At 36.4% G+C, this 17832-nt stretch overlaps 1 protein-coding gene across 3 annotated transcripts in view; it reads left to right on the top strand.

Annotated features, from left to right (window-relative positions):
* Positions 1–2325: 2325 nt before the first annotated feature.
* The window catches only part of LOC143340368 (uncharacterized), a 226670-nt gene continuing 211163 nt past the window's right edge, over positions 2326–17832 (top strand). The window contains exon 1 of one of the 3 annotated variants that reach the window (XM_076762227.1): positions 2326–2458. The gene's annotated coding sequence lies outside the window, so the exon portion shown is untranslated. Of the gene's footprint in view, positions 2459–2560; positions 2589–17832 lie in introns of those variants that run through there. The other 2 variants (XM_076762228.1, XM_076762230.1) reach the window with 2 other exon arrangements.

Genomic DNA, 17832 nt, shown 5'->3' with positions numbered 1-17832 from the left:
GTGAGACCTCAAAAAAATGAATTTTTTTCTATTTCATTTCTTGAAAGTATATATATTTAAGAATGTAGTATCAAATTTTGAGAGATAAATGTCAAGTATTGTGGATCGCGGCAATTACTATTTCGAGGGGTTTACGACAGGGCAACGATACCCTAATGAGTGAATATTTTGTGTGTGTGTGATAGAAGCACACGGAGTGACGTGACATAATTATCAATCTGTGACATTGCGTTGCACAGGTTCTTGTTTTCCTGCATTTTTTGTCTTTTCTTCCAGCTCGTTCCGCTCGAACCGTAAAGCAACATCATGTCGAGTCAAAGTTTATATATTGCTGCAGTCATTCGTAAAATGAACTCCAGACGTATTAGAAATATTCGTAACTTGAATGTTTCTATCCTAACTAAAGGGGATCCTCCTTGAAGACTAGCATGAAACACAATAAAACGTGGCCCATGTGAAATTGGAGGTTGCAGTAATGATTCTTAAAATGAACCCCAGGTGTACTACAAATTTTCGTAAGTTGAATATTTCTATCCTAACTAGGGGGTTCCTTCTTGAAGACTAGCGTGAAACACAATGAAAGGCGGTCCATGTGAAATTGAAGAGGTTAAAGTAGTGATTCTTAAAATGAACTCCAGGTGTATTACAAATTTTCGTAAGTTGAATATTTCTATCCTAACTAGGTGGTTCCTTCTTGAAGACTACCGTGAAATACAATAAAATGCAATCCATGTCAAATTGAAGAAGTTAAAATAGTGATTCTTAAAATGAACCCCAGACGTATAAGAAATATTTGTAAATTGAATGCTTCTATCCTAACTGAAGGGGATCCTCCTTGAAGACTAGCATGAAACACAATGAAACGTAGTCCACGTGAAATTGGAGGTTACAGTAATGATTCTTAAAACGAACTCCAGGTATATTACAAATTTTCGTAAGTTGAATATTTCTATCCTAACTAGGTGGTTCCTTCTTGAAGACTAACGTGAAATACAATAAAATGCAATCCATGTCAAATTGAAGAAGTTAAAATAGTGATTCTTAAAATGAACCCCAGACGTATTAGAAATATTCGAAAATTGAATGTTTCTATCCTAACTAAAGGGGATCCTCCTTGAAGACTAGCATGAAACACAATAAAACGTGGTCCATGTGAAATTGGAGGTTGCAGTAATGATTCTTAAAACGAACCCCAGGTGTACTACAAATTTTCGTAAGTTGAATATTTCTATCCTAACTAGGGGGTTCCTTCTTGAAGACTAGCGCGAAACACAATGAAACGTGGTCCACGTGAAATTGAAGAGGTTAAAGTAGTGATTCTTAAAATGAACTCCAAGTGTATTACAAATTTTGGTAAGTGGAATATTTCTATCCTAACTAGAGGGTTCCTTCTTGAAGACTAGCATGAGACACAATGAAACGCGGTCCATGTGAAATTGAAGAGGTTAAAGTGTTGATTTTTAAAATGAATCCCAGACGTATAAGAAATATTCGTAAATTGAATGTTTTTATCCTAACTAAAGGGGATCCTCCTTGAAGACTAGCGTGAAATACAATAAAATGCAATCCATGTCAAATTGAAGAAGTTAAAATAGTGATTCTTAAAATGAATCCCAGACGTATAAGAAATATTCGTAAATTGAATGCTTCTATCCTAACTAAAGGGGATCCTCCTTGAAGACTGGCATGAAACACAATGAAACGTAGTCCATGTGAAATTGGATGTTACAATAACGATTCTTAAAATGAACCCCAGGTGCATTGCAAACTATACACGGGAATCCACTGAATATTTTATTGTTAATAAGGAAAGTTCAACAGTAGGACAGTGTGCTGGCGCGCAGATGTGGACCGACCGTGTACGCGGTCAAAGAATTCTTCCCTCCCATGAACCTCGTCTTGAATCGAGGGGGTGGTCGATTCCGCGCTCAACGTTATTCGAACAAAGTTATCGAGCAACGAGTGTTTTATCGTCGTCAACGATAACGACGGTCGTGACGCGACGTCTTCCATTGAACTTGCAGGTCGGGGCGAGCACGGCGCGCGGAATTTCCGCGTGAAAAGTTACGCTCCGTTCGAAACGAAAGGGGACACCGGCGTGCTAACCGGTTCAGGTGTGGCAGGCGATTCGAGGGCAAAGGGCGAGCTCAGGTGCTCCGGTTGCCGGCAGTTCAAGCGGGCGTAGGGGGCTGGGTGTCGGGGTAGGTGGACGACTGGCCCTCAAGGCGCAGGTGCGCTGCGAGCTCCTGTCGTCGGCGTCGGCGTCGTCGCGCGCCCCGCCGTCGACCGCCAAGGTACGCGCGTTCCGCCACGGCACAGAGCGCGGCAGGAGTCCAAAGGATCACGAGGTCCAATCGTAGTGTCAGTCGCCGGGTAACTCCTTGTCGCTCAACCGACTCTTGACATGAGCCTCGGTTCCCGCGCGTTCGTCAGCTAGGAGGGGAACTTCCGGAATAAGGTCAGTGATATCATCGTCGCCAACAGCCTATTCCATTCTAACGTCGCCCTCCCCCCTTCGTCCCCAAAGGATCGTGATTGTGCGTAAGAGGATTTTGAACGATCGATCCCCCGGATCGCCGGAACGTCAGGTAACGGATCAGTGATCGTAACCAGTGATCGACGCCCGTGAACAAGTGAGCGCCCATCGAGCTTCTCGCGGGAAGAGTGAGAGTGCTATATGGGTGATCGACGCGATTGATTGCAAGTGGATCGAGGACGATCGTGGATTTCGTGCCTTCGGTCTTATAGTCTTCGAGAGGCTATTTGTTCACGGGCACGACGAACGCTGGCCAGACACCTGTTACTAGGTTCAGCGAGAACTGCTGGCAGCGTCCAACGTTCTCGACGACGGGGACGATTGGTCGCGCGGGACCCTCGGTCCCGACCTTAAAATTTCGCGAGTCGCGTTGGAAAATCAAAGTGAGTAGTCTGTTTCTACATCAACGGTGAGGAGAGTCTGTTTTCGAATTCTTCAGATACCGCGACACGGTCGGGGCAATTTTCGAAAACGAAGGTGTTCGCTCGAAACAAGTTTCGCGAAAGTGTCACGGGGGACGTTCGCGCACGTACTCCGACTACGCGAACGCGAACACGAACGCGAATTGGGATTCCGGGCTCTTGGATAATCCTCCTACGTAGAAGTTGAAAAGTGTTTCCCGTTTTACCGAACGACCCCTCCTACGCGCGATCAAGTATTTCCCAAGTTTATCTCGAACGACGCGCAAGTTGACGAGAAAATCGTTACGCGCTGTCCCTCGTCAATCCATACGTCGAAAGAACGCGTCGAAGAGTAGGTGAAACTGAATGTAACGAGAAAAGAACTTTAGTCGTTACAACACGGTCCCCCGTAACTTTCGGAACATCGATCGTACGCTTGTCCAACTAGTGTGCATTCGTTGTCGAACATCGAACCATTGACTTATAAATCATTTGTTGAATTCCAACGAGTCAAGTTTAAACCTCACGAAAAAAGAATGTCTAAAAATATAATACGTTAGGAAATAATCCGTAAAGAGATACTGTTGAGATTGCAGTGGCAGTAAATATTGTCTAAAACTTGGCATATATCGAAAACGATAGGGCACGAAGAGGCGGGTACTTCGACGAAACGAGGCCCTTCGTTTCGAGTGGTCTAGCCTGGGGACTCGAGCAGAATGAGCAAGATATCGACCGGGACGCGATATTCACCAAGTTAACGTACGACGAACCGAAGAAACAATTTCTATCGCGTTGCGCGTAACAAGTGGCTCCGTTGTTCCAGTCGTCGAGCATTCCGCGTTGCTCCCATTGTCCTCGATTCCCATAGTTCCGCCCACGATAACATAATGCCTCGAACTAGCCACCATGAACGACTTAACATTTTACTTGCTCTATTCGCAATCTTTTTAATTGCAACGTCTCTTAACATACCTGCAGCACGGTTAAAGGAATGCGATTGCGGACCAACAGGGTAAATTAACTTGCGGTCTCTTCGTCGACACGGGTTTATCAAACGTTTCGAGACACTCTATGATACGGATCTGTGTTTGGCATACTACGTAAATAAATTGTTAATTAAATGAATTTCTTCACGATTAATACATTAGAGTAAAATTCTTTTTAAATTTAATTAATTTTGAGGGATTAAATAATTATTGTCAAATGGAATTATGTATTTTTCGTTTTACTGTCTTGTAACTAGTTAGAATGGGCTGAAATAAATAATACGGCGTCAAAGTGAAGTTAGACACTAAAAAACATCGATATAAGTAGAAATATCGAGCTATGGTCAGACACTCGATCAGAAAGACTCGTATGAACAAATTGTGGTCTATATTATCAATTCTATAGATTAATATGGAAAGTTTAAAGTTACTAATTATTTATTTCAACAGCTGAAATAAATAACATGGCGTGAAAGTGAAGTTTGTGGTCTTTTCGTCGACACAAGTTTATCAAACGTTTCGAAACACTCTACGATACGAAACTATATTTGAAATATTACATATTTACATAATAAATTGTAAATTAAATGAATTTCTTTAAGATTAATACATTAGAGAAAAATTCATTTTAAATTTAATTAACTGTGAGGGATTAAATAATTATTGTCGAATGGTATTATGTATTTTTTGTTTCACTTTACTGTCTTCTAACTACTTAAAATCGGTTGAAGTAAATAATACAGCGTCAAAGTGAAGTTAGGCATTAAAAAACATCGATATAAGTAGAAATATCGAGCTATGGTCAGACACTCGAAAAGAAGGACTCGTATGAACAAATTGTTTTATATTATCAATTCTACATAGTAATATAGAAAGTTGTAGATTTTATTCAAAAGTTCGTAAACAATCGCGACAAGTAGAGAGAATTTTATTCGATTAATAGATAATGAAAAAAATAGTGCAATCGTCGTTGAATATAGTTATTTCCATAAAAATTTATACACGTTCCATTTTTACATGAAAAATGGAATTAACTCTGCGAACGATCTATTATAATCGATTTTCATTGTACGCGTCGCCATTGTCAAGCATACCTTTCATTGTTTGAAAGTCATTGAACTCTACACAATCGTAACTTACGTGCCTCGGTACCATATTATTTCGTTATTACGTTTAGGCTTTTACAAGGAACAGCTGCAAAGCGTCCTCCAACGTTCATGAAACTTTGCGGGTTTGTAAGCCGCCCAAAAATAATGTGTCACATAGTCTTTTTTAACTATGGTAACTTAAGTACAGGAAGTGAACTACTTCCCAAAGTTTCACCCACTAATGCAATTTTCCAAACTGTTAACAAAGAAGTCTTTTAACGCGTTGACGCCGGATCAATAACAGTGAAATTTTCTATGAGATCAATATTTCTTTCTTAGGCAGTTGTTAGCTACGAAATTAGAAATTTTTAGTAGCACTTAATTCTGTAACCTCGTCGAAATTTATGAATCTTTTTGTTGTCTCATCGATATTAGATTAATAACAGTATATTGTATACCTTTATTCATGATTTCTTTTCTTCTTTTATCTGTAAACATGGGTTTGTAAACTAATCGTTTTCAAGATATTCAACTTTACATTTTCTGACCCAAGTTCTTTGTTCCATTACACACATCGTAGATTGGCGAGTGGGTTTAAAATAGATATCTAACCGGCCATTGATTTCAATGTATGCTTCGGTAATACATGCCGAGGTCGCCTATAATAAGTTGTTGATACTCTGAACTCTTGACATATAAGTCATCGTACATTACAGTACAAAGAACTTAACTTGGAAGAACAGTTGAATGCATTGAAAAGGCTTACTTTACAGACTTAGACACCTGTCTATAAGTCATCGCATACTTTGTAATTGTGGAATAATATTTATTAACACTGCGTATCGTCAAGTAAATGTTAGTTATATTATACGTTAAGGAACGATCTCAAATTTTGTTTTCATTCCTTTGAAAATTATTGCTCGAAATAATGGTGGTCGATTAATATTTTTTCGACTAATTTTATTTGAACTTCCCTCGAATGTTTTTCGCCTTCGTTGGATCTAAAATTTATTTAGATTATATACAATGACGTGAATACAAAATTGTGAAAGAACATTGATCCGAATAACGAAAGTAATAAACGAGTGGTTATGTGCTAGAAACGTACAAGTTTTACCTTGACCAGTTCAGTCAACCTAAATCCCATTAAACATGCATGGGACGAACCAGGGAAGAATGTTAGAAACAGAAAACATACCGAGAGAGACAGCTGTTACGGTCTTTAACCCCTTCGGGCACTAGGTTACCATGTTTCCTGATTAAATTTATTATATATTTTAAATTCATTTTATATTATTATAAAAAATAATACCTTGGTAAACGTGTTTTGCAATTGAAGATTAATAATTTATATTTCAAGCAAATCTTTTATTCATCGACAGGTTAAAAATTAGTTAACACGAACTGCCCATTTCTGTATTCGAAACAGTTGGTAATTTGTATCGAGGGTGAAATAACTTGGGCAAACTCAACATTTAACTACAATTGTTCGCCATTGGGTCAAGCTGCCCTCGTGGCTATTTCAAAGTGATTAAAGCTCGTGTTTAATTTATATCTTGAATAGTTATTGCAACCAAGTTTTTACTGTTGTTCCTCAACTCTAAGTCTTGTCCCTAAGCGAGTTGTGTAAATAACACAAACTTTAATAAAAAGAAGGGCCCAAGAGGACCTTACAATCAAATATACTTAGTGTCGAGAAGATTCTTTGATTCAAAAAGATATGAAGGTTGGTAGTTCTGAATCATAATCCCCTGGAGGTGTTATTGCCAAGGCGTGGAAATGTGTACGCGATCTTCGGGGTCAGAAGGTTACAAACTTTCAGCTTTGGTACTCTAACCATGTATACAGAAGAATAATTCAGGAAAACAAAGTCTATTAATATACTAAATACTAAAAGAAATGTTTTAGTCATTTGAAATTGAAAAATAGTATAGTAAGTTAAATGGAATTTAGAATACATAGGGATACAAACAACAATGAGAGATTCGGACGGTTGCTTTTCAAAAATAGGCTCGATTTGTAGCGGTCAGTGAGTACAAACTAACTGTAAAACAGTCATCCTATGTGTCAGCCGTTTTCACGAAAAATGGCTTTAAACATCTGAATGTCAACATTGCAGGATCGAGTAGATTCTGCACGCAACTGAAAGCTTAGGGCAACACGATTAAGAAAGTCTGAAGGCCAGCTGTCTAGGATCACTGATTTTGTTAAAAGATTGAATTTTTTGTCTTTATCGCCATCTACAAGAAGCAAGAAATTCCGTCAACGACTATTAATAAGAAGGTCGTAATAATTACTAGATTCAAAGAACTTCCTTAACTTTAGCAACATCTGCTACAAGTATACAGGGTGTTCGTCCACGCCTGGGAAAAATTTTAATGGGAGATTCTAGAGGCAAAAATAAGACGAAAATCAAGAATATCAATTTGTTGATTGAGGCTTCGTTAGAAAGTTATTAAAAAATTTCAAATCATTCTGGAAAAATTATTTTCGGTTACAGGGGTCAATTGCAATTATGTTTGGGGAATACACATACCCTCGAAATCCTAACCATTTTCAAGAAAAAAATTCATTACTGAAAATATAATGTCTGACCATAACTGTCTGTTACCCTGAAAATTGGAAAATTTCAAATCATTCTGAAAAAATTATTTTCAGTTGCGGGGATCAATTACAATAATTTTTGGTTAATAGACATACCCCCGAATTACAATTCAGTTACAAGAAAAAAATTCCTAACCGAAAATATAATTTCGGGCCAGAAATGTCTGTCCGAATTTTCATGCGAATCTTTAAGAAGTCATAACTTCTGAACGGATTGAAGGATTTTATTGTTTGAAAAACCAAACAACGCGTATTTTAATAGAGAATATGTAGAAATTCTAAAAATATTGAAAAAGTTGTTCGTTGAACCCGTAAAGTTAGAAAAACTCTATACAAATGATCCAATTTCCGAACAACCATAACTCCCGCAATAGTGAATATATTGGAATGAAACTTTTTTCTAAAGTAGAGCTCATGGGTACCTACAAAAAAGTATTAGCCAACTTTTCTGTAGGGCGTCAAACAAAATTACTAAAAATAAAAAATGGATGTTTAAGAAAAATCGACAGGGGGTAGGTGCCTAAAATCGAAAAAATTAAAAAAATTCAAATCGTTCTGAGAAAATTATTTTTAGCTAGAAGGGTCAATTACAATGATTTTTGGTGAATACATATACCCCCAAAATCCTACGTACTTTCGAGAAAAAAATTCTTTACCGAAAATATACTGTATGGCTGGAAAATGTTTCCCCGAAATTTCATGCGTATGTTTAAAAAATCATAACTTCTGGACGGATGGAAGGATTCTAATGATTCAAAATTCAAACAATGCGTATTAATGACCGACAAAATACATTGGATGTAAGGTCTACTCGCAGACTGCCGTTCTACAGACGTTACTTTAAACATTAATAACTTTTTAATAAGCCTCAATCAACAAATTGGTATTCTTACTTTTCGTCTTATTTTGGCCTCTAGAATCTCCCATTAAAATTTTTCCCCAGGGGTGGCCGAACACCCTGTACTTACGTTTTCGTTTATCGATACTTACGTTAAGTAAAAATGGTGGACTCTGTAAATTTTTAGAACGTATCCCCCAGCACTAAGTGGATTCTCAGTGTACTTTGTATTGAAACAATAATATACCGAAACGTAATATTTAGAAAACGCGTAGATATGTTTGGTACCACAGCGTTTGTTGTTACGACGTATAAGAGGCGTAGAATTATGGCACCAGGAGGGATTCAAACGACATCCCCTACGGCTGGTCCGTTCGCTTGTACATTTGATGCATACTTCGTCCAGGCCGACATCCCCAGTTTTCCGTTGATACGCCACGAACTAAAGCCAGGGTGTGTCCGATTCGAGTGTGCGTGTTAGCTCGTGGCTATTTGTTTAATCCCGTGGGGACGTGCAACATGGCCACTTGCTGCTTTCCCTTCTATCAAAGTCCCTTCACTTAGAGCTACCGATCTTTCCCGGTATACGTTCGTTTCCCCCGTATTCATTCCCTCCACTCTACCGTAATTATGTTTCGTCTTCGCGGAACAATTTTCGTCGTGCGTGCAGTTCCCAACGATGCCTCCTATTTCGTTCGTGCGCTGCCCTAATTACTAATTTCCTGCCCAGGGTGAAGAAACTCTCCAGATGTGTGGAGATCATTAAGCTTTATTCGTTCAACCATTTAAAGATTCCATATCTCCTTGGTGGCTAAATTCTACGTTTTTCGTCGCATGCACCTTCATCACCATAACAATAAAAACCACCCCATTGCATCAGTTTTATCACAGTAGCGATCTGATATTCCACGCAATGGAACGACAAACTTCGTCCCTGCCTTCTATTTTCCTTCCTTCTTCGCTGATTTCTTCAATTTCGATAGAAAATTCCCCCAGAGATTTTTTATTACCTTTTCGATGCTTCGTCGAATTTATTTATTTGAACGCCAGGTTTCACCTTACTCGAGCGGAAAAATATAATACGCTCGTAGAGGGGAACACCCAGGGTTAGAGCACCGAGAGATTAATTATTAATTTCTCAAAGAGGGGAGAGAAACTTGCCAGGAATATGCAGCTTAGCTCACAGGTCATTGTTATTCATTCGTTATGCTGGAGATTCCATTTTTTACAACACCGTCGTTCCTCTCTTCCGCATCTTTTTCATCCGCCTGGCGTTAAACACTTCCTGCTGCTCATTTCGCATTCACGTGTTATTCTCGTGGTTAATTTGCAGATAATGGTGGAAAAAGTCTTTTAATACGCGCAAGGTAACTTATGTAAAGTCTATGTAAGGTCTTTGACGGTCGTTTGCTTCGTTCGTGATTCCCTTTTTCATGTACAATTAATTCCGTTTCGCATCGTTTAACGTTCCTTCGTTATTTAGTTTGTCGCCGTTTTTATTATTTAATTCACGAGCATGCAAATTGGCTTATATCTGGATGCTCGGTATTCGTATTTCTTACTCGCGTACGTAACTTTCGCGATTAGTACTCCGTCAACGATAAAATAACATTTAAAATTGCGTTAGCTCGCGCCATGCGGGTTTTCTCAATGAAATTTTTTCTTCTCGCGTACAATGTACTCGTCGACTAGTTCTCGCTTTTTATTTACGCCACGTTTTTATTTCCTTGGCGAGGGAATTTTTAATAATCTAACAGGAACGCGTTTCATAATCTTTCCGAAATGTTCATTTCCGGTACGTTTTTTTTATTTATTCGAGTTCTTATTCTTTATTTCAGTTTTCGAACCGCCCTATTTTGTGTACTCTTCCCCCGTGACCGTAACAAGGAGCAGCCACGACATTTACTGCTCTTCACTAGGGTATTTCCGCCCTTATATAAACGAACGTAAACGCACCCTTGTCTTCGTGTTACGATCGATACCGTTATTATATTCTAGACACCTTAACAAGCTTCCACGGCAGCAGCTTCAGCCTCGAATTACTGGGAAGGATATACTAAAATCTCGAATATCTTCTGTATTTCACGAACGTTACAGCTTTTTGATATGTTCCGAGAACGTGAACGATTTTCCAAATTCTTTTCCAACATGTCCGGTGAAACTTTCCGCGAATTAATATAGAAATATTGTAAATCATAATTAGTCTACAATTTACTACGTTCCTCCGATGTCACTTCAAAAATGAAAGGTTTTAAAAATATTTATATTTAACCTTCGTGTTATTGGTATACAGGGTGTTCGGCCACCCCTGGGAAAAATTTTAATGGGAGACTCTAGAGGCCAAAATAAGACGAAAATCAGGAATATCAATTTCTCGACTGAAGCTTCATTATAAAGTTATTAAAAAATTAAATTAAAAAATTTCAAATGGTTCTGAAAAAATTATTTTCTTTTGCAGGAGTCAATTACAATCATTTTTGGTGGATATACATACTCCCGAAATCCTACCCACTTTCTAGAAAAAAATTCGAGAAGGTGTGAAATCTTTCGACAAAATTAAAAAATTTCAAATTGTTCTAAAAAAATTATTTTTGGTAGCAGGGGTCAATGATAATCATTTTTGGTCAATAGACATACCCCCGAAATCCTACTCAGTTTCGAGAAAAAAATTCCTTACCGAAAATGTAATGTCTGACCATACCATTGATATGTTTCACTGAAATTTCATGCATATGTTTGAAAAGTCATAACTCCTGGACGGATCGGACGATTTTGATGTTTAAAAAAGCAAACTACGCGTATTTTGATGGAGAATATGTACAAATCGCAAAAATATTCGAAAAGTTGGTCTTTGTCCCCGCAAAATGAGAAAAACCCCATAAAAATGGTCCAATATTCAAACAGCCATAACTCCTACAATAGTGTATATATTTTAGCGAAATTTTGGGGAGAACTAGAGTTCATGGGTACCTGCAAAAAAGTATTAAACAACTTTTCTGTACAGTGCCAAACAAATTTATTAAAAATGAAAAATGAATTTTTAAGAAACATCGACAGGCGGTAGGTGCCTAAATTTTTCGACGAGAAAGAAATTTTCAAATCGTTCTGGAAAAATTATTTTTATCTAGTGGGGTCAATTACAATCATTTTTGGTAAATAGACATACCCCTGAAATCCTGCGCATTTTCGAGAAAAAAAATGCAATAGTGGCGAAACTTCACACGTTAATAACTTTTTAACTAAGCCTCAATCAACAAATTGGTATTCTTGATTTTCGTTTTATTTTGGCCTTTAAAATCGTCTCTCATTAAAATTTTTCCCACAGGTGGCCGAACACCTTGTATTTGTTTGATTAACTGTGAGTGTATAAATAAATTTAAATACTATCGAATATAAGTAGTATGCATTACTGACAATGAGTTATAAAATAAATTTAGTATGTAAATCATAATTAGTCTACAATTTACTACATTCCTCTGATGTCACTTCAAAAATAAAAAGTTTTAAAAATATTTATATTTAACCCTCGTTTTACTGGAATATTTGTTTGATTAACTATAGAGTATATAAATAAATTTAAATACTAACGAATATAAGTAGTATGCATTACTAACAATGAGTTATAAAATACATTTAGTATTATACAACATATAAAATATCACATCTCGTTATTTTATACTAAATAATATTTCTATAAATGATGAATATTTTAGCGTCAGACTCGGATGTAATTTGTATGAAACCGAGCAGAATTAACATTCGTGTGAATCGGATACATTTTCGTAAGAATAACTGTGCAAAGTTACATTCTTTTCTATCTCAAATAAATTAATGTTTCTTTTCAAAGCCACGTGCGGTTCAATACGAAGAGATACGTATTCATTCAATACGTTTGCGTATGAGCACCGTTGAAAATTATAATACACGGTATAATAAAATATATTAAAACTGTTTTGTTCTTCAAAACGTCTGTCTCGATAGGAAACACGACAGTGCAGAGGGAATTCTCTCTAACGTTAATGAAGATTCAACGGAATTTAATATTTTTCCTCTTGCCTTACTGTTTCACGGTTCATAGATAACGCGGTCACGTGTAAAAGTGGCTACCAATTACACGTAGATTTAAATGCACCTTTAATTCCGACCAGTGGCACTAATTACACTCAAAACCACCCTTAGCACCGCGACGTTTCCTATGCTGCGAGCCACGAGAGATAAAATTGTCCAACAGCGAATTTAAAGGACTTTAATATTTTTAAAATTTGCTCCTCGATACGGAATTTGGACCACTCTTTGGAGTTTATTGCTATCGTTATTTCGCGATTAGGGGTGATCCTGCTTACGAATTACTAGGATAAATTATTATCGATGCTGGAAAGGAGACGCTATAAATTTCTTCGTCGACGAATCTTAAAAGAGAGAAACCTCTGGTATTCTCCAGCAACGCCCGATTTTCTGGAGAGTTTACCCATCCGCAAAGTGGTCTGATTTCCAAAGACATTCGTCCTCTTATCTCTAACTGGATTTCCACCCCGGGGAGGACATTCTTAATCGCTCGCGGTTCCGTTCTCCTTTGAAGAATAATAAAGACGTTTCCGAGCGGCTTTCTTATTTACATAATTTCCGTGGGAGTTTAAAATTTCGTTTACGAAACAACCGACAACTTCTTCGCGTCCAAACTATCGCACGATGTAAAACAACACAGACGGGCTGAACTATAAAAGGGATATTTATCGAGTTTCTTACTATTTTGTTTGTTTGTTTAACTTACGTCGGTTTCACTAAATGAGAAATAAAAATATAAAAATATGAAATGTTAAAGAGTTGACAAGTTCAACGACCTCGTAAACTTCAATTTTCAAACCTGAATTCTGGAATATGTTTTCGTTTAGAGAATAAGAATTTAATTCAAGTTTTCCACTTTTCAGTACACAGACTCCACCATAATTGGGCCACGTTCGCCATAAATGTAAACCATATTAACCTTCTCCGCTTTCGTATAATGCATTTTGGAAGTTTGAATATTACGAAACCACACATTTTGACCGACAGCATACCGCGAACTGATAATAGTATTCATGAATACAGTTAAATATAATGTAACGTAATTAAATGTTTGTTTATATTCTACGATACGTGCAACTATTACAGAACCGATACACCTATAACTAGAGAAAACACGAAATTGTTAAACCTTCAATAACCGTGAATAGCGTTTACCTATTTCATTTTACACACCATTAAGGAATGAATTCTTTAAAAAAAACTCGGGTTTTTCTTTCAAGAATAAAAACTTTAGGGCGTTCTCCTAATTTATACAACGCCTGTGAGTCAGACACATCCCGTACGCATACTTTACAAACATTGCACGCAAGTCAGTCAGTTTTTGACGAAACTGCCCATGAATTACATATGGTGGCCCATAAATTTAAATCCCCTTTGTCGCTGCGTGTGGACTCACGATACACCATTTATTATCAAGAACGATAAGACTGGATTGCTACAAAAAAAAGTTGACACAACCATATTCAAATTCCCAAGGAACATAACAAACCGGAAACCCACTAACGACGATCTCAAAAATGGCTTTGTCCATCTCGAACGTAGCATAAAACCAGCCACGTGCTGCCTAACGCATATCATTTCTACGGTTCCTCGTCAGAACTGAAAACTCTTGTAACAATGGAAGAAACTTCTATCGTGAGATTTTTATTATGACATTTTGGACTATGTCGAGTACTGGTTAAAATATTCTTCGTGGATTCTGTTTCCACTGAGCCCTCCTTGTAACTACTGTCTCGATTCGGACGGTGCAAAGTTGGATTTAGAAAGCTATTGTGATAAAAACCGGAAGCGAAAGAAACGGACATTTTGTAGGATACAACTTGCCAGGGAACATCAAGACTTTTTCCTTTAGAATTGCATCAAACTTTGCAGCATATGGCGGTAGTTTTGAGGGGAAATACCAACCGCATCTAGATTTTATTTGTACAATTATTCTCTCTAGAAAACATATCTCGAAAATTGTGTTTCAAATAATTTCAATAAAAGAATATTTTGTATTGGAACGATTGATTAGAAATTATTAAAAATTTCGTTGCTAGGATGCCCAGAATATTTTAAATCAGGAACAAATTAAGTGCGATTTATCTCACATGTCTGACTATTATTATTTATTTCTACTTAAATTGAAATAAGCACTGATATTGACACGGTATTTATTTCTTTCAGCTATTACGGTCCCAACTAACTAGAAAATGTCGAGACGAACGAAAAAGAGATAACGTTACACTAAAACGAACGTTCAAAAACATCAACGCAAGTAGAAATAACGGGTAATGGTCAGACCGCGCGCGTACGCCACGGATTTTGGAACTGAATTTTCTCGAAAATGGAGCACCGTACGAACAAATTTCATTCTACATTTTTAATTCACTTTTTCACATAGAACGACCATATCGCTAATACCCTGGGTAATTACAACCGCTGGCCAACCAACGTGGAAATTACGATGGGTTCTTGAAAACATTAAACGAACGCATAATTAAATAAATGTCTCCTTTTACGTAACATTGCAGAATTATAACGAAACAATTATTTTTCTAAATGTAACACGCCAATTTCTTCCCAGCTATATCTGTCATTTGACGCAGTGTTTGAAATATCGTTTCTTCTCGACGATTCGTCGAAACTTTTGGCGAGTAGTGTATATCGTGCGCGTTTGTTTCCTGTTCGTGCAAATCTTTCGCCTCTGTTGGTTTCTCCGGTTCGTTTTAAAATGCACGGGGGCCACTTCGATAAAAAAAAGTTCGTTCTCTCGTTACGCCAGAATGCGTGCAACCGCGTCCGTAATCGCGACCTTCAATTTCCGTTGCCGTGAAAATACACCGAGGCCCGTAAAAACCGGGGAACGTGTTATCAGATAGCGGTATCGTGTCACGGCTGGAGGCCACGTCATAACGCCCGAACCTTTGGGGCGCATTTCAGCGTTGATTTCAGCGCGAGGCGAGACCAATACCCACTACAAATTGCGTACAGCGTCGCTGGAAACCTGGCCACTTCGTTTTCCTTTTCTCCTTGTGGCCAGTCGCGCGAAAAAATCGGTCTTTTTTATAAAAAAAAAAGAAAAAAAATAAACAAACTTCGTTGGTATACATTCACGTATGTAGCAAGATGACATCGCGAGCCTCGACTTTCAGAGAAGCTTGCAATGCGTTTCTGCGTTGTAAAAAAATTGTAATTCTACGTTCCCTCCCTGGGAACATTTTGCAAACCTTTTACCTTTTATTGTTTGAATTGTTACGCGGTCGCTTGATTTTGCTGGTCCAGAGAGATGTATAACGCGTTTCTTTCGAATGTTACGTTTATGTTCATGTTCATGTTTCGAGGTTGTACAGTAAAATGCGAATGGCGTCCACCTAGGTGCAATGCAAACGAAAAATAATTCGAATATTATTTTCTAACGGCAGATAATAATTCTGATAACATAGTAGCTTGAATGGAAAGTGAAATTTCAACGGAATAGTTTTATTTTGGTGATATAAAGCATCAAATCGAACATTTTGACTTTGTTTTTGAAATATGTAGTTGAAATATTTTGAAAATAATTGGTTCGTATGTTGCCATTTTACGGGGTATTGTGTGCCATAAATGTTACAGTGATTCTGATTCTGGAATATTCCTGCTATTGCGAACGATATTATCTGTGAGATTCTTTATGAGAAAAGACATCTATTTTTATGTTCTGTATTGTTAAATAGTATATTTTTATTTTGCACAACGTTATAAAGTAGCAATCCAAATATCGATTTATATAAACATAACATCTATTTCAAATAAACTTTGAAACAATGTTAATTCCAAATGAACGTCAAAATGAGAATATTGTTGTTTATATAACGAATAAATATTTATCTAAAAATACATAAGTAATGCACAAATAGAGAGTTGATCACTTTGTAACGAAACATATAACATTTCCATTCTGTCGTTAATCCTATCAAATACTAGTGAAGCTAATATAATTAATACGATATTAATCCTGTATATTCACGACGCACATAAATCATTATCACCTTATGTATTCCAGACTATAAACAATATGGATGATCATGAGAAATATTTAAAAACTATAACTGTTATAATAATTTCTTTTTTCTTTGAATTATTATCATTTCATCGTTTCAATTGAGCAAACGGAGTCGTAATTTTATTTCTTGAGAGATGTCGAAACATTAGACTTTTGGAATATATTATTTATTTCCAACAGTATTTTATCACGTCATTATACCAACCAGAACAATTATTTTTAATGTTATTTCATGGAATAATATAATGTGTTTATTTATCATAATTGAAGTAATCATAAAATAAGGTAACATGCTATTTAAAATCATATTTCAAACAACCTCGTTTTAAAAGTGCCCCAAATCTGCAAAGATTCTTGATGATACAGTATTATGGTCAAGTATGACTGTTAATTAGTACCAATATTAATCCTCAGAACCTGTGTCAATTTCAATTTCTAATCACATCTGTCTTTCTTTCATAAATATTTAATTTTATTCGTAAAATAAAATGTAATCGCGTATATTTGTTTTCAATGAAACATTAAAATTAAATATATCAATGATTCCTAAAATATAATAATCGAACTCCTACTATTTTCCAAAGGTACATACAACAGCTGATCAAATATTTGTCAACGATAGCGTACGTCGAAATTAGTTTATCGTCGATATTTACTTTTGTAAGTATAGTGCAGGATTATGCATTCAATTTTAATTCGTAATACAAATTTTGATAGATTATATATTCCATTTTTATAATTATAGATTAAACATTTAAGATTTTTTAATAGCTTTTATAATATATACCCAAAATAAATTTATAATAGTTATTTGTCTATTTTTACATGATTTATCGTTATAACAGCTTTTATTATTGATTATTAGTATTAATAGTATTGATTAAAAAAAAGCCATTGGATTGGAATTGGAAGATTTTAATATTTCAAAATGCAAACAACGCGTATTTTGGATAAGAATATATAGAAATTCTAAAAATATTAAACAAATTGTTCCTTAACCCTGTAAAATGTGAAAAACTCTATAAAGATGGTCCAATATACAAACGACCATAACTCCTACAATAGTGAGTGTATTGCATTGAAATTTATTTCTGAAGTAGAACTCCTATACACATACCCCCGAAATCCTACGCACTTTCGAAAAAAAAATTCTTAAACGAAAATACAATGTTTGAACGATTCCCTTGAAATGTCATACGTATGTTTAAAAAATCATAACTCCTGAACGGATTGAAGGATTTTAATGTTTCAAAATGCAAACAATGCGTATTTTAATGAAGAATATTTAGA

This window comes from Colletes latitarsis, chromosome 3 (assembly GCF_051014445.1).
Source record: "Colletes latitarsis isolate SP2378_abdomen chromosome 3, iyColLati1, whole genome shotgun sequence".
Lineage (NCBI taxonomy): Eukaryota > Metazoa > Arthropoda > Insecta > Hymenoptera > Colletidae > Colletes > Colletes latitarsis.
The sequence above is the reverse complement of the archived record's forward strand: the minus strand, read 5'-3'. Positions and strand labels throughout refer to the sequence as shown.